We start from the raw sequence: 19,130 nt of genomic DNA, 5'->3' as shown, positions 1-19,130 counted from the left end.
GTTACCCTAGTTCTGTACACTGTTTTGGGGAATAAAATAAAAAAAATACAGGCCACATTTTGAAGAGTCTGATATCTCTGTGGCACACCTCATGGCCTACAAATTGTATCATTAGATTAGAGTCGAGGCTTGTATTTACCTTTTTATTAAAATGGGCCAGGCACATGGCAAGGGAAGGGAAGGGGAACTGGACGTGATGGTGGTGGTGCATGCAGAGGTGGAGACGGTGGGCAAGCTGAAAGTAGGCCACAACAAACACCCACATCTTCTCACAACAGATTCCTGTCAGAATTCATAGAGCACGGCAGAACAGCACTCTTGACACCAGAGCAGCATGAAAAGGTAGTTGGTTAGATGGCAGATAATGCTTCTAGTCACTTTGCCACAACCACCAGCACCCTGTCTTCCACACGGTCAAGTCTGATTAGCCGTGACTCTGGAATGCATATTTCTCACTCTGATCCTCCTTCCTCCCACCATGCTAAATGCCCTGAGACAACTGATCTAACACTTGAACAGTCCAAAGAGTTTTTTACTTTTCCATTCATCGATTTGTGCCTCTCTCCCGATCCACTTGAAGCGAGGCAAGATGACATTCCATGTAGCGATGGCCAAATATTTAAGCAGCCACAGTCACATGAAGGTGATGGTGTTAAGGTGTCACAAGAGGTGAAGGATGATGAGACACAATTGCCAGAAAATCTGGAGGAGGACCAAGGTGCAGAAGTGGAAGAAAAGGTGGTGGATGATATTATAACTTACCCTAGCAGGCAGGAGGACATGCAGAGTGAGGACAGCAGCACACATGGGGATGAAGGCGTAACACCCCAACAGGCAGAATGACACAGTGTGTCCCAAACAGGCAATTTGCAACACCTGCCATGACCACTTCAGCAGGAGTAGCAAAACTACCAGCCTGACCACCACCAGCATGATCAGGCATATGGCAGCAAAGCACCCAACTTTGTGGACCGAATCACAGGCCTCAGGAACATTGTCTGAGGGTAACACCACTCCTTCTTCCACTGTTGTGCGTGAAAGCCAATTCCCTGTCCACGGTGCATGTGAAGATGCTTCCTTGTCCAAGCTCCAACACCGCACCCTCCTGCTTTCCTTATGTTGTAACGGATATTTATCTGTTGAAGTTTTCCATTAAAATTCACGCTTTCCACTGCAGAATTTGGGGTGAGTGCCGCATATTTTCTTACTTATGAGCTTCCTGGCCTGCTCCTGCCTTTACCCAAACTCAACTAGCACCATCGTCGATCACATCGATGTCTTTGTCTCAGTGCAGCCTTCAGTTGTCTATACCACTGCAATTGGAATGCAAGTGGATGTATGCCTCCAACAGGCCGCAGTACTAAATTCACAAATTTCTCATCTGCTTGACCTCTAAATGTTACCTTTTAGGCTCATGGAGATGGAAGCTTTCCACAACCTGATGATGGCGGCCATCCCAATGTATTCAGGCCCAAGCCGCCACTATTTCTCTCATTGTGCCGACCTATCATTACACAAGCTCGTGTCCCACATTAGCCGTGCCCTCAACAATGCTGCTCCTGGGAAATTCCACCTCACCAGGAACATGTGGACAAGTGCTTGTGGGCAGGGACAGTACACCTCGCTAAAGGTACACTGTGTTAACATAGTGGAAGCCGGGACTCAGACGGACTTTGGGATAGTGCACATCCTCCAAACCCAAAGGATTGCAGGCCCTATGTCAATCTGGGTTGCCCCAACAGTATACAGCTCCTGCACCTCTTCAGCCTACATCTCTGAAATGAGCACATCAGTCACAAGCTGGAAGCACTGCAGCACTGCCTCAGCCAAGTGCCAACTGGCTGTGCTGAAGCTAATATGCTACAGATGACAAACCGCACAATGTTGAAGAGTTGTGGACAGCTCTGAAAGAGCAGTCAGATCTGTGGCTGACACAGCTGAACCTACAGCCAGGCATGGTCGTGTGTGACAATGGCCGGAACCTGGTGGCGACTCTGAGGAAAGGCAAGCTCACACACATGCCTTGCCTGGCCCATGTGCTTAACCTCGTGGTTCAGCATTTTCTCAAAACCTACCCAACGTTACCAGATCTGCTTATGAAAGTACGTCGACTGTGTGCCCATTTTAGAAAGTCAGCTACAGCTTCAGCCACCTTTGCCATGCTTTAGCAGCGTTTGCAGCTTCCGGCTCACTGACTGGTGTGTGATGCCCCCACGTGTTGGAACTCTACACTGCATATGTGGGAAAGGATTTGTGAGCAAAAGAGGCAGTTGTTGACTACCAGCATCAACAAGTCCATCGTTATTCAGTTCAGACTCCACACATAAGACCTCAGGAGTGGACATGGATGTCAGACATTGGTACCATTCTGCAAAACTTTGAGGAGTCAACCAAGATGGTGAGCGGCGATGATGCCGTAATTATCGTCACCATCCGGCTCCTCTGCATTCTGAAATGCTCTCTGCTCATAATGAAAGAGCATGCATTGCAAGGGGAGTATGAGGTAATGGAGCAAGGAACCATGCAGGGTGATTACACACTGCCCAGTCTCATGTCATCCCAACGTGAATTGATTGACAATGAGGAAGAGGAGGAGGAAGAAGAACAGGAGCTGCTTTCAAGCGATATAGAGGGTACTACAAGCACAACTGACTGTCATACCGTCTGTTCAGTGTGGATGGCCTGAGGACAGGGAGGAGGAGGACACCTTAATAATATTAATAATAATAATAATCTTGGTCACTCGTCCTGTTTTTGAGGACACGGAAGGCTTTCCTGTTACCAGACTGGCATGCATGGCTGACTTTATGTTGTATTGCCTTTCCTGTGCCCTTGTATTGTAAAAAAAAATTGTGCGACAGTCATTACTGGGTAGTGACACTTTTAGGCCCACGCTCAAGAAGAACTTTCAATCTCTTGTTCCAGTGGCTGACATGTGCAATAAAACAGAGCAGTACCAGAGGGCCATTGTTGCAGAATTATTAAAAAGATTTCTAGCTTAAAACGCTGTTGGCAGACGTCACAATTAGGGTTGAGCGACCTTGACCTTTTTAGAGTCGAGCCGTGTTTCGCGAAACCCGACTATCTTAGAAGTCGAGTCGAGTGGAATCGGCCGATTATCGCGAAAAGTCGGGTATCGCCCGAAACACGAAACCCAATGCAAGTCAATGGGGGAGCATAGTCGGCAGTGAGTGGAGGCCAGGAAAACACCTACACTGCCCATTTTAATGGCAAAAACATCCATTCTTGTTAAAGAAGCTTGTCAATCGTAATTTACCTTATAATAATTGGAAGGCATTTGAAATTGGGGGTCATTTGGCTAAAGTTGTGGGGGGTAGGGCTGGTTCAAGTAATTAGTGGGCCCAGGAAATCTGGACCACGTCACGGCAGTGGAGCAGGGAGAGGTAAGTATTTAAACTTTGCAAGTGCTGTGATCCTGAGCAAGCAGGGGGGGCCCACTCGTTGGCATTGGCACTTGCACAGGGCCCCTCAAAGTACAGCGGTGTGTTTGCATGGCGGGGGCGCCTCCCACCGGCAGCAACACTTTTGCGTACTATGAGAGGCCCTGTGCCAGTGACGTCGCCAACTAGTATTCCTCCCCCCACCTGATGAAGGAACCTGCACTTTCATCTGCACCTTCCTCTTTGTCCCCGTTTAAGGTGGTATGGTATGCGGGAAGAGGAACCTGACTTTCAGCAGGGTCACAATCTTGCTGTGTAGCGTGCACGGGGAATTTTGTGTTATGGGTCAATGTACCAGCAGACTCATCTATCACTGGCTGGGCAATGGGCAGGATGAGGAGGAAACACAGATATAGGCCCAAAGAATAAAGTGGGCTAAATGCAGTTCAAAATTGGTAACACAGGACTAACCAGGGGGCATTGCAGTGGAGGACAACTGGAATGAGAGGCTGACACAGAGAGTAGGCCCAAATCTGTAAGTAGTCGAAATGCAGTTCAAAATTGGCAACCGTAGTAAACAGGCGGCACAGCTTTGTTCAGTGGAGGAGAACAGCAAGGAGTGGCAGACACCGATAGTAGGCCCCAACCCAACTAGTAGGCCAAATGCAGTCTAACATTAACAACTACTTAACGAGAGCCTGAAAATGGAATGTCAGGACAGGAAACCAGGAGAACAGCAAGGAGTGGCAGACACCGATAGTAGGCCCCAAACCAACTAGTACGCCAAATGCAGTTGTTCCGTTTAACCACAATTTAATGAGAGCCTGAAGATAGAAGTTCAGGAAAGGCAACCTGGAGAACACCTTGGAGTGTAACACACCATCTCTCTACACCCCATACCCAATTTGTAGGCCTAATGCAGCGTAGTTTCCAACAACTACTAAACGAGAGCCGGAAGATCGAAGCTCAGGAAAGGCAACCTGGAGAACACCTTGGAGTGGAACACACCATCTCTCTACACCCCATACCCAATTTGTAGGCCTAATGCAGTGTAGTTTCCAACAACTACTAAACGAGAGCATGAAGATCGAAGCATTGGCGAGGAAACCTGGGGAACACCTTGGAGTGGAACACACCATCTCTCTACACCCCATACCCAATTTGTAGGCCTAATGCAGCGTAGTTTCCAACAACTACTAAACGAGAGCCGGAAGATCGAAGCTCAGGAAAGGCAACCTGGAGAACACCTTGGAGTGGAACACACCATCTCTCTACACCCCATACCCAATTTGTAGGCCTAATGCAGTGTAGTTTCCAACAACTACTAAACGAGAGCCGGAAGATCGGAGCTCAGGAAAGGTAACCTGGAGAACACCTTGGAGTGGAACACACCATCTCTCTACACCCCATACCCAATTTGTAGGCCTAATGCAGCGTAGTTTCCAACAACTACTAAACGAGAGCCGGAAGATCGAAGCTCAGGAAAGGCAACCTGGAGAACACCTTGGAGTGGAACACACCATCTCTCTACACCCCATACCCAATTTGTAGCTAAACAATAATCAATAAGCACATCAGAAAAATGGGGTCGAGAAAAAACCACTCGTGTAACCCCCTTAATATTACCCAGATGTCTCGGGTTATAAGGACAACTCCAATAAACATATAGACCCAAAAAAAGGAGTAAACCAGTCCCACAAAACATAATAAAAATCAATAGTACTTTATTATTACAGAAAATCGTATCTACAAACACACATATAACACATAAATCCAGTAAACTGCTATCATAGCAAATAAGGAAGGAATTCAGGAAGGAAAAATACCAGTGAGCTGGGTAGCCTACATAGGAACTAATGCAACCTGGAGAACACCTTGGAGTGGAACACACCATCTCTCTACACCCCATACCCAATTTGTAGGCCTAATGCAGTGTAGTTTCCAAGAACTACTAAACGAGAGCCGGAAGATCGAAGCTCAGGAAAGGCAACCTGGAGAACACCTTGGAGTGGAACACACCATCTCTCTACACCCCATACCCAATTTGTAGGCCTAATGCAGTGTAGTTTCCAACAACTACTAAACGAGAGCATTAAGATCGAAGCAATGGCGAGGAAACCTGGGGCACACCTTGGGGAGGCAGACACCGTTAGTAGGCCCTACCAAAGTTGTACCCCCAATGCAGTTTTAAAATTCCTAGAGGCTGAAAACAAGACTATTGACGCTCAGCTTTTTTCAAAGGAACACAGCTGAATTGAGTGGCGCAGACAGACACAGGTAGTAGTACTTAACCCAAAAATGTGGCTCACTGCAGCTTAAAAAAGTTACAGGGGTACACAAGCAGCAGTGCTCTGGGCAGTGGAGGACAATTTCAATAGTGGACCGCAGACAGACTTTGTACGCCTACTATTAAAAAAAGGATGCTCTATGCAATTAAAAATAGGTTCCAGGGGTCCACAGGCAGCAGTGGTGTGGTCAGTGGACGAGTATTGGAAGGAGGGACCGCAGACAGGCGTAGTAGGCCTAACATAACAAAATTAGGCTGTAGACACTGTAAAATTGGTTCCAGGGGTACACGGGCAGCAGTGGTGTGGTCAGCGGAGGAAAATTGGAATTAGGGACTGCAGACAGACTTTGTAGGCTGTCCCCTGTGGACCATGCATCCAACACATTAACCCAGTGCGCCGTAATGGACACGTAACTTTTTGTGGACATGCCTACTGGTCCATGCGTCTCTTGTCAGGTGCACTTTTCTACTGTTTGATTGCCTGAGTGCTATGACAATGCAGACTTTTTCATGCCGGTGGAGGGCTGGGATGGCTTTTCTCGCAAAAGAAATGTCGACTGGGTAGCTTGAACCGTTGCACAGCGTAGTTCATCTGGGCTTTCTAAATATAAAACAAAGAAAAAAAGGAGGCTACATGCACTTTCAGCTGGGTTCCAGGGGTACACGGCCAGCATTGGTCTGGTCAGTGGAGAACTATTGGAAGGAGTGACCGCAAACAGGCATCGAAGGCCTAACATAATAACACATTCCTGTTGGCAATTTTAAATTGGTTCCAGGGGTACACGGGCAGCAGTGGTGTGGTCAGTGGAGGCATAGTGGAAGGAGTGACCGCAGACAGGCTTCGAAGGCCTAACATAACAAAAATGTCAATACAATGGTATTGTCAGTGGCAGGCATTGAAGGATGTCAGCGCATAGACTAAACATTGGTGGAGCTATGAGATAATTTTGCAAGTGGTAGAGCACTGTTTGAGCTGGGGGGGGGGAACTGTCTTGTGGCCGGCGGTACAGGCCCAGGGCCCCTCATATTACAACGGTGTGTCTGACGTTGGGTGCGCACCACCACCGCCAGAGACACTTTATTGTACTAGGAGGGACCCAGTGGCAGTGCCGTCGACCAAAAGCGGGCACACCCACCTCTTCAGACAAACAGCACTCTCACGGGTGCTGTCGCCAAGTGTCGATACCACGGCCCCGTGTGGGGAGTTTGGCCATTTAGTGAGGTGTAAACATGTCGTATGCTGGACAATCAGGTGCAGAAAATTACGAGATTGGAAAAGGCATTCAGAATAGTCCACAGGCAAGACCTTTTCATAGGAAAGCTAGGTGTCAGCCGGGCAAGGTGGGGCAAAAGATTTCGAAATCCAGTTGTGGTTCATTTTAATGAAGGTTAGATCATCTACATTTTGGGTAGCCAGACGAGTCCTTTTTTCTGTTAGTATTGAACCTGCAGCACTGAATACTCTTTCTGATAGGACACTAGCTGCCGGGCAAGCAAGCTCCTGCAATGCATATTCTGCCAATTCTGGCCAGGTGTCTAATTTGGATGCCCAGTAATCAAATGGGAATGACGGTTGAGGGAGAACATCGATAAGGGATGAAAAATAGTTTGTAACCATACTGGACAAATGTTGTCTCCTGTCACTTTGAATTGATGCTGCAGTACCTGTCCTGTCTGCGGTCATAGCAAAATCACTCCACAACCTGGTCAGAAAACCCCTCTGGCCAATGCCACTTCTGATTTCTGCCCCTCTAACTCCTCTGGTCTGCTGGCCCCTGCAGCTCGTGTGAGAACGATCACGGGCGCTGTGTGCAGGGAATGCCAGAAGCAAACGGTCAACAAGAGTTGATTGTTTGGTTGCTAATATTAGTTCCAAGTTCTCATGTGGCATTATATTTTGCAATTTGCCTTTATAGCGAGGATCAAGGAGGCAGGCCAACCAGTAATCGTCATCGTTCATCATTTTAGTTATGCGTGTGTCCCTTTTGAGGATACGTAAGGCATAATCCGCCATGTGGGCCAAAGTTCCAGTTCTCAAATCTGCGGTTGTGCTTGGTTGAGGGGCAGTTTCAGGCAAATCCACGTCACTTGTGTCCCTCAAAAAACCAGAACCCGGCCTTGCCGCGCCACCAATTTCCAGTGGCCCCGGAAAAGCTTCCTCATTAAAAATATAATCATCCCCATCATCCTCCTCGTCCTCCTCCTCCTCTTCGCCCGCTAACTCGTCCTGTACACTGTCCTGGCCAGACAATGGCTGACTGTCATCAAGGCTTTCCTCTTCCTCAGCTGCAGACGCCTGATCCTTTATGTGCGTCAAACTTTGCATCAGCAGACGCATTAGGGGGATGCTCATGCTTATTATGGCGTTGTCTGCACTAACCAGCCGTGTGCATTCCTCAAAACACTGAAGGACTTGACACATGTCTTGAATCTTCGACCACTGCACACCTGACAACTCCATGTCTGCCATCCTACTGCCTGCCCGTGTATGTGTATCCTCCCACAAAAACATAACAGCCCGCCTCTGTTCGCACAGTCTCTGAAGCATGTGCAGTGTTGAGTTCCACCTTGTTGCAACGTCTATCATTAGGCGATGCTGGGGAAGGTTCAAAGAACGCTGATAGGTCTGCATACGGCTGGAGTGTATGGGCGAACGGCGGATATGTGAGCAAAGTCCACGCACTTTGAGGAGCAGGTCGGATAACCCCGGATAACTTTTCAGGAAGCACTGCACCACCAGGTTTAAGGTGTGAGCCAGGCAAGGAATGTGTTTCAGTTGGGAAAGGGAGATGGCAGCCATGAAATTCCTTCCGTTATCACTCACTACCTTGCCTGCCTCAAGATCTACAGTGCCCAGCCACGACTGCGTTTCTTTCTGCAAGAACTCGGACAGAACTTCCGCGGTGTGTCTGTTGTCGCCCAAACACTTCATAGCCAATACAGCCTGCTGACGTTTGCCAGTAGCTGCCCCATAATGGGAGACCTGGTGTGCAACAGTGGCAGCTGCGGATGGAGTGGTTGTGCGACTGCGGTCTGTGGACGAGCTCTCGCTTCTGCAGGAGGACGAAGAGGAGGAGGAGGGGGTGCGAACGGCTACAGCCAACTGTTTCCTAGACCGTGGGCTAGGCAGAACTGTCCCAAACTTGCTGTCCCCTGTGGACCCTGCATCCACAACATTCACCCAGTGTGCCGTGATGGACACGTAACGTCCCTGGCCATGCCTACTGGTCCATGCATCTGTTGTCAGGTGCACCTTTGTGCTCACAGATTGCCTGAGTGCATGGACGATGCGCTCTTTAACATGCTGGTGGAGGGCTGGGATGGCTTTTCTGGAAAAAAAGTGTCGACTGGGTAGCTCGTAGCGTGGTACAGCGTAGTCCATCAGGGCTTTGAAAGCTTTGCTTTCAACTAACCGGTAGGGCATCATCTCTAACGAGATTAGTCTAGCTATGTGGGCGTTCAAACCCTGTGTACGCGGATGCGAGGCTAAGTACTTCCTTTTTCTAACCATAGTCTCATGTAGGGTGAGCTGGACTGGAGAGCTGGAGATCGTGGAACTAGCGGGGGTGCCGGTGGACATGGCAGACTGAGAGACGGTGGGAGATGGTATTGTTGCCGCCGGTGCCCTAGATGCAGTGTTTCCTACTACGAAACTGGTGATTCCCTGACCCTGACTGCTTTGGCCTGGCAAAGAAACCTGCACAGATACTGCAGGTGGTGCGGAAAATGGTGGCCCTACACTGCCGGAAGGGATGTTGCGTTGCTGACTAGCTTCATTGGCCGAGGGTGCTACAACCTTAAGGGACGTTTGGTAGTTAGTCCAGGCTTGCAAATGCATGGTGGTTAAATGTCTATGCATTCAACTTGTATTGAGACTTTTCAGATTCTGTCCTCTGCTTAAGGTAGTTGAACATTTTTGACAGATGACTTTGCGCTGATCAATTGGATGTTGTTTAAAAAAATGCCAGACTGCACTCTTTCTAGCATCGGATACCTTTTCAGGCATTGCAGACTGAGCTTTAACCGGATGGCCACGCTGTCCTCCAACAGGTTTTGGCTTTGCCACGCGTTTTGGGCAAGATACGGGCCCGGCAGATGGAACCTGTTGCGATGTTGATGCCTGCTGCGGCCCCTCCTCCTCCGCTTCAGAACTGCTGCCGCCTGCACCCTGTTCCCCCAATGGCTGCCAATCGGGGTCAAGAACTGGGTCATCTATTACCTCTTCTTGTAGCTCGTGTGCAACTTCGTCTGTGTCACCGTGTCGGTCGGTGGTATAGCGTTCGTGATGGGGCAACATAGTCTCATCAGGGTCTGATTCTTGATCATTACCCTGCGAGGGCAATGTTGTGGTCTGAGTCAAAGGACCAGCATAGTAGTCTGGCTGTGGCTGTGCATCAGTGCACTCCATGTCAGATTCAACTTGTAATGGGCATGGACTGTTAACTGCTTCACTTTCTAAGCCAGGGACGGTATGTGTAAAGAGCTCCATGGAGTAACCCGTTGTGTCGCCTGCTGCATTCTTCTCTGTTGTTGTTTTGGCTGAAGAGGACAAGGAAGCGACTTGTCCCTGACCGTGAACATCCACTAACGACGCGCTGCTTTGACATTTACCAGTTTCACGAGAGGAGGCAAAAGAGCTAGAGGCTGAGTCAGCAAGATAAGCCAAAACTTGCTCTTGCTGCTCCGGCTTTAAAAGCGGTTTTCCTACTCCCAGAAAAGGGAGCGTTCGAGGCCTTGTGTAGCCAGACGACGAACCTGGCTCCACAGCTCCAGACTTAGGTGCAATATTTTTTTTCCCACGACCAGCTGATGCTCCAAGACTACCACTACCCTCATTACCAGCTGACAATGAACGCCCCCGGCCACGACCTCTTCCACCAGACTTCCTCATTGTTTTAAAAACGTAAACAAACTAACGGTATTTGTTGCTGTCACACAACTTACACGGTGAGCTATAACTTCAGTATGATTTAGCTACCCCTTTACAGGTAAGTGAGACCACAACGAAAATCAGGCACAATGATACACACTCTGTTGTTGGTGGCAACAAATGAGAGAGATGCCACACACGCAGGACTGTCACTGAAGCACAAATGTAAATATTAATCTCCCACTGATTTGTTTTTTTGTTTTTTTTCAGGGAGACTTTAGGAAAAAAAAATAATAGAATAAAATGATTTTTTCAGGAAGAATTTAGAAACCAAATAAAATGATTTTTTCAGGGAGAATTTAGAAAACAAATAAAACAAAAAAAGGCTTTCTATGGCCCACTGAGTGAGAGATGACGCACAGGAGTCAGGAGTGGCACACAAGCCCAGAGGACAATATTTATCTCCCACTGACTGATGTAGTGATTTTTTCAGGTAGATTTTGGAACCCAAATCAAGCTAAAAAAATAATAGGCTTTCTATGGCCCACAATTGGAGAGAGAGAGAGAGATGGCACACCCAGGAGTCAAGACTGGCACACAAGCAGAAAGGGCAATATTAATCTCCCACTGATTTGTTTTTGTTTGTTTTTTCAGGGAGACTTTAGGAAAAAAAAATAATAGAATAAAATTATTTTTTCAGGAAGAATTTAGAAACCAAATAAAATAAAATGATTTTTTCAGGGAGAATTTAGAAAACAAATAAAACAAAAAAAGGCTTTCTATGGCCCACTGAGTGAGAGATGACGCACACAGGAGTCAGGAGTAGCACACAAGCCCAGAGGCCAATATTTATCTCCCACTGATTGATGTAGTGATTTTTTCAGGTAGATTTTGGAAACCAAATCAAGCTAAAAAAAATAATAGGCTTTCTATGGCCCACAATTGGAGAGAGAGAGAGAGATGGCACACCCAGGAGTCAAGACTGGCACACAAGCAGAAAGGGCAATATTAATCTCCCACTGATTTGTTTTTTGTTTTTTTTCAGGGAGACTTTAGGAAAAAAAAATAATATAATAAAATGATTTTTTCAGGAAGAATTTAGAAACCAAATAAAATAAAATGATTTTTTCAGGGAGAATTTAGAAAACAAATAAAACAAAAAAAGGCTTTCTATGGCCCACTGAGTGAGAGATGACGCACACAGGAGTCAGGAGTGGCACACAAGCCCAGAGGCCAATATTTATCTCCCACTGATTGATGTAGTGATTTTTTCAGGTAGATTTTGGAACCCAAATCAAGCTAAAAAAATAATAGGCTTTCTATGGCCCACAATTGGAGAGAGAGAGAGAGAGATGTCAAACCCAGGAGTCAAGACTGGCACACAAGCAGAAAGGGCAATATTAATCTCCCACTGATTTGTTTTTGTTTTTTTTTCAGGGAGACTTTAGGAAAAAAAAATAATAGAATAAAATGATTTTTTTCAGGAAGAATTTAGAAACCAAATAAAATAAAATGATTTTTTCAGGGAGAATTTAGAAAACAAATAAAACAAAAAAAGGCTTTCTATGGCCCACTGAGTGAGAGATGACGCACACAGGAGTCAGGAGTGGCACACAAGCCCAGAGGCCAATATTTATCTCCCACTGATTGATTTATTGATTTTTTCAGGTAGAATTTAGAACCCAAATCAACCAAAAACATAAATAGGCTTTCTATGGCCCACTATTTGTGAGAGAGATGGCACGCTCAGGACTGGCACACAAGCCCAGAGGCCAATATTAATCTCCCACTTTTTATTTTTTTTCAGGGAAAATTTATAAACCCAATAAAAAAAAATAAATAGGCTTTCTATGGCCCACTATCTGAGAGAGAGAGATGGCACGCTTAGAACTGGCACACAAGCCCAAAGGCCAATATTAATCTCCCTTTTTTTTTTCAGGGAGAATTTATAAAACCAAAAAAATAAAAATAAATAGGCTTTCTATGGCCCACTATTTGTGAGAGAGATGGCACGCTCAGGACTGGCACACAAGCCCAGAGGCCAATATTAATCTCCCACTTTTTTTTTTTGTTCCAGGGAAAATTTATAAACCCAATTAAAAAAAATAATAAATAGGCTTTCTATGGCCCACTATCTGAGAGAGAGAGATGGCAAGCTTAGGACTGGCACACAAGCCCAAAGGCCAATATTAATCTCCCTTTTTTTTTTCAGGGAGAATTTATAAAACCAAAAAAAAAAAAAAAATAGGCTTTCTATGGCCCACTATTTGTGAGAGAGATGGCACGCTCAGGACTGGCACACAAGCCCAGAGGCCAATATTAATCTCCCACTTTTTTTTTTTTTGTTCCAGGGAAAATTTATAAACCCAATAAAAAAAATTATAAATAGGCTTTCTATGGCCCACTATCTGAGAGAGAGAGATGGCACGCTTAGGACTGGCACACAAGCCCAAAGGCCAATATTAATCTCCCACTGATTGATTTATTGATTTTTTCAGGTAGAATTTAGAACCCAAATAAAGCAAAAAAAAAAAAAAAATGGGCTTTCTATGGCCCACTGAGTGAGTGATGATGCACACAGGAGTCAGGAGTGGCACACAAGCCCTGAGGCCAATATTTTTCTCCCACTGATTGATGTAGTGATTTTTTCAGGTAGATTTTAGAACCCAAATCAAGCAAAAAAATAAATAGGCTTTCTATGGCCCACTGAGTGAGAGATGGCACACACAGGGATGGCACTCTAGCAGAAATGTCAATCTTAATCTCCCACAAAAAAAAAAAAAAACAACAGGGAGTGTCCAACAATTACTATCTCCCTGCAGTAATCTCAGCCAGGTATGGCAGGCAGCAATAAGGAGTGGACTGATGCACAAATTAAATAAAAAGTGTGGACAAACAAAAAAGATAGCTGTGCAGAAAGGAAGGAACAAGAGGATTTGTGCTTTGAAAAAAGCAGTTGGTTTGCACAGCGGCGTACACACAGCAATGCAGCTATCAGGGAGCCTTCTAGGGCAGCCCAATGAGCTACAGCGCTGAGGGGAAAAAAAAAAAATGTAGCTTCCACTGTCCCTGCACACCGAAGGTGGTGTTGGGCAGTGGAAATCGCTACAGCACAAGCGGTTTGGTGGTTAATGGACCCTGCCTAACGCTATCCCTGCTTCTGACGAAGCGGCAGCAACCTCTCCCTAAGCTCAGATCAGCAGCAGTAACATGGCGGTCGGCGGGAACGCCCCTTTATAGCCCCTGTGACGCCGCAGACAGCAAGCCAATCACTGCAATGCCCTTCTCTAAGATGGTGGGGACCAGGACCTATGTCATCACGCTGCCCACACTCTGCGTTTACCTTCATTGGCTGAGAAATGGCGCTTTTCGCGTCATTGAAACGCGACTTTGGCGCGAAAGTCGCGTACCGCATGGCCGACCCCGCACAGGGGTCGGATCGGGTTTCATGAAACCCGACTTTGCCAAAAGTCGGCGACTTTTGAAAATGAACGACCCGTTTCGCTCAACCCTAGTCACAATGTGTTGGACAAGCAAGGAGTACAGGCGAGAGAGACACAACTCCAATCCAGCAGTGGCAGGGCAACACTTTCAAAGTTCTGGGACAGTTTTCTCAGACCCTCCCATTGCCCTGGCTCAGAGGTGTGGGTTAATGTCATAAGGAATGGAACATTTGGGAAGATGGAGAGAGAGTACCTTGCTGACTGTACCAAAATCTTCCGTGATTCCTCTGTGCCTTTTAATTAATGGGTATCCAAGCTGGACACGTGGCATGAACTGGCTCTCTACACCTTGGAGGTCCTTGTCTGCCCTGCCTCTAGCGTTTTGTCAGAGCGGGTTTTTAGTGCCGTTAGTGGAATTAGAACAGATAAGCACATTCGCCTGTCAAATGAAAATGCAGACAGGCTGACTCTTATAAAAATGAACAAGGGCTGGATTGGGCAAGACTTCTTTACACCACTAAATGACAGCAAAATATAACCTCCAATACAGTTTCTTTTTGGGAGGTGTATTCCCATGCACCTCTTCACACCTACACATGTTTATACGCTTCCTGATTTTGGCTATTTTGTGTCCTCCTCCTCCTTCTCCTCATCATCCACCACCACTAGAACACCAGGGTGAACATGTTTTGTGATGCTACAGGCCAGTCTATTTTTTTTTTCAAGGGTGTCTATGAAGCCCGTAAAAACTTTCTAGAAAATGTACCCCACATGGGGAAATGTTTGTCAGCCCATGCACTTAGTGTATGGGCATTCCAAGTAGAGGAGACCCACTCCTTTAAATTGGGAAATCATTCATAGGAGGATGTCCTCCATGTCTCTTCAGACACCACCACTAGAACACGAGGGTGAACACTCGTGGCTGTAAAATCCCGGGGAATGAATGGAATGCAGGGAAATGACCTGAAATTACCCCGAGTTGCGGTGATGCGCCCTCTGCTGGATGTCCTCATATGAACTCGTGCATGGGAAAATATTCAGAAAAGTTCCCAGGCTCGAGATCATATGAGGACATCCAGCATATATATATATATATATATATATATATATATATATTGACGGTATATATGTTTGAATGAATATTTGAGCCCATGGATCCATTGTATGTCGGTTTTGCAAGCCGGCGAGAAAATCTCGCAGTACGGATGCCACACGGATTACATACGGAGGATCACATGCGCAAAATACGCTGACACACCCTGCCTACGGATGACATACGAAACACTATTTCTGGGACATTTCTGCGTATTACGCACGTATTACGTCCGTAAAACACGGACCATATTGTCTTACGCCTAGTGTGACGCCGCCCTTATGCATCTGGTCTGGCACTTAGACTTTTGCACACGGCTTCCTCTCTGCTCTATGGAGCCAATAGCGCCATCTACCTACATAAACTAACATTCCCACACAGGCTTACAACACAGAGTGCCTGCGCACACTTACACTGTGATCACGTGACCGCTATTGCACACGGTAACATATGATGTGCCCCCTTTCAGGTCAAATACCCGGAAGTTCATGCCGCACTTGCAGCGCGTCTCCCTCAGCGTTCCAGCACGCCACCAGCACTCCAGGCACAGAACGTTAAGTGCATACGCGGCATTCCCCTATAACCGCCTCTCCATTACCTGGATACTTTACACTGACCCACCATTATCTCACCATTACAGTGTACAGTGTGGGCACACAGCAGCCCACACATGCCCACTGCATGCTTGCAGTCACGGTCTCCATGCACCGGTAAGCTCATTCATAATTCCCCTGTACTGCTAATCATATGACTCATATTACCTTCTAATTCAAGAAAATTTCTTTAAATATTGCAGCCTTTAGAATTCGCTACCATATGCATTGCCAATACGCTAACTCATCTGAACACATATCCAGATTCTACGCTCCAGGTGACTACTCCCCTGCATCAGCTTATCTAGCAACTCAGGTTATATACTACGGGCAGGGATCACTGTTGGATCTATACCACTTATATCTTTCTTTTCCATAAATTGATGAGATTACCTCCGCTTTTTAATTACACCATTTTGATATTATTATACTCTTTCTTCCAGATTATAGTATGTTGGCACGGTACACCCGAACACTATTATGGCATTGTCTCTATAGGCAAAATCTTAGTATTCGTCACGATACCTCAATTTATCTACGTCACCTGCTTAGATCCATAAGGAGCACGTATATCCCTTTTCCGTCTCACAATATCCTTTTCTATTGAGGTTCCAAGTTGGTACTTACGATACCTTGTACTTAATGGACATAACACTTTGTGTTTGTTTCCTTGGAAACCATTCATACAGCTGCAGTCACTGTTGTATCATTATGTATCGCATTATTCTGACATGAAATGCAGCTATTGTTTCTTGGTTTTTGTTCTTTAATTTTATTTTCATGACATGTTTTGACATCAACGGATTTATAATTTGTTTTAGATCTCTCTTTTTATTTTGTATAATCTTTGTATTACACTAGATAAACTTGCTCTGAAGAAGGTCCACATCGGACCAAAAAATGTTTTGAACACATATCCAGATTCTACGCTCCAGATAAACTCGCTCTGAAGAAGGTCCACATCGGACCGAAAACGTTTAGCAGCAATTGAACTACAATTGATCAGTTTGTCTGGATGTGAAATAAATGACTCCAATTTTCTTCAAATATTATTGAGTGCCAAGTTTTTCAATATACTTGACTTAACGGGCTGGAGACCCTATTTGAGCACCTACACTCACAGTTCTATAGAGTGCCGTGTAACTTGTAATATTCTACACTGCTGATGTTGGAAAGGATTTGTGATCAGAAGAGGACAGTTGTTGACTTCCAGCAACAACAATGCCATCAATATTCAGTTCAGACTCCACCCATAAGACCTCAGGAGTGGACATGGATGTCAGACTTATGTACCGCCCTCCAAAACTTTGAGGACTCCACCAAGATGGTGAGCGGTAATGAGATCATAATTACCATCACCATCGCGCTTCTCTGTGTTCTGAAATGCTCTCTGCTCACAATCAAAGAGGATGCATTGCAGGCGGAGCATCATGAGAAGGAGCAAGGAACCACAGGGTGATTACACACAGCACAGCCTCATCTCATCCCAACGTGGATTGAGTGATAATGAGGAGGGGGAAGAACAGGAGCTAGTTTCATGCGCTATAGATGGTACTACCTGCACAAACTGTCATACTGTCTGTTCAGTGTGGATGGCCTGCGGACAGGGAGGAGGAAGAGGAGAGCATGGTAATTTGTCCTCTTGGAAAGGACATGGAAGTCTTGCCTCTTAGCATTCTGGTATGCATGGCTGTATTTATGTTACACTGCCTTTCCTGTGACCCTCATGCTCTCAAAATTTTGGGTGACAGTCATTACTGGTTGGTGACACTTCTAGACCCACGCTGCAAGGAGAACTTTCTATCTCTTATTCCTGAGGTGGACAGGTCTACTAAAATGGGGCAGTACCAGAAGGCCTTTGTTGTGGAATATTAAAAAAATTCCCATCTGAAAATGCTGGCAGCAGAGGTCACAGTTTGTTGGACAACCAAGGAGTACAGGTGAGAGAGACACAACTCCAATTCAGCAGAGACAGGGGAACACTGGCAAAGTTCTGGGAGAGTTTTATCAGTCCCTCCCATCGCACAGGTCCTTAAGCGCGGAGTACTCTCACAAGGAGTACAAAGTTTGGGAAGATACTGAGGGAGTACCTTGCTGACCATACCAATGTCCTCTGTGATTCCTCTGTGCCTTTTAATTATTGGTATCCAAGCTGGACATGTGGCATGAACTGGCTCTCTACGACTTGGAGGTCCTGGCCTGCCCTGCTGCTAGCGTTTTGTCATAGCGATTTCTTAGTGCCACTAGTGGAATTATGACTGATAAGTGCATCCACCTGTCAACTGAAAATGCTGACAGGCTGACTCATAAAAATGAACAAGGGCTGGATGGGCCAGACTTCTCAACACCACCAAATGATAGCAGCGTAACATAAACTCAAATCCTATGTCTTTTTTTGGGAGGTCTATTCCCATGCACCGCTTCACACCCAAACATGGGTATATGCTTCCTAATTTTGGCTATTTGTATGTTGTTCTCCTTCTTCTCCTCATCCTCCACCATATCACCAGGGTGACCATGGTCCATGATGCAACACCCACAAAATTTTTTTAAATTATGCCCGTAAAGACAAAATTGGTATACAGTATGTTCATGTATACCACCCAGGGGTAAATGTTTGTCAGCCCATACACTTAGCGCAAGGCATTACAAGTCTAGGAGACCCGCTCCTTTCTAATGGGAACATTTTTTATGAGGCCCTCCTCCACATCTCTTCCAAGGGGCATTGAAGTTCCTCCTAATTTTTGGCAGCCGTTGCTTCACTTGCATAGGCAAACACTATGGGAAACCCATTTCCTAATAATGGGAATTTTTTTTTCATTGGCCCTCCTTTCTGTCTCTTCCAAGGGGTATTGGAGTAGGTCCAAATTTTTGGCAGTCCTTGCATTCACTGCATAGGCAAACAGTATGGGAGACCCACTTCCTAATATTGGGAACATTGTTTACAGGAGGCCCTCCTGTACACCTCGTCAAAGGGGTATTGGGTTGCATCCAAATTTGAGGAAGTCCTGCCACTCACTGCATATGCAATAACAGTATGGGAAACCCAATGTTTAATAATGGGAACAACAAAGCATATCCGGCTGATGGCTCTCTAAGAATAGTAAGGGCCGACTGCTGGCCCTTTAAGATTAGTAAAGGCCGCCTGACGGCCCTATAAAAATAGGCTTTGTGAAAGATTGGTGGAAAGCATGCCAAGATGCATGAAAGCTGTGATTAAAAATCATGGTTATTCCACAAAATATTAATTTCTGAACTCTCCTGGAGTTAAAACATTAGTATTGTTGTTTGTAAATGATTATGAACTTGTTTTCTTTGCGTTATTTGAGGTCCGAAAGCACTGTTTTCTTAAATTTTTACAATTTTTAATTGTCAGAAAAAAATACAAAATTTATTGCTTGGAAATTCAGAGACATGTTGTCAGGAGTTTATAGAATAAAAGA

This window comes from Ranitomeya imitator, chromosome 2, assembly GCF_032444005.1.
Source record: "Ranitomeya imitator isolate aRanImi1 chromosome 2, aRanImi1.pri, whole genome shotgun sequence".
In the NCBI taxonomy this organism is placed as follows: Eukaryota; Metazoa; Chordata; class Amphibia; order Anura; family Dendrobatidae; genus Ranitomeya; species Ranitomeya imitator.
Note: the sequence above shows the minus strand (reverse complement) of the source record.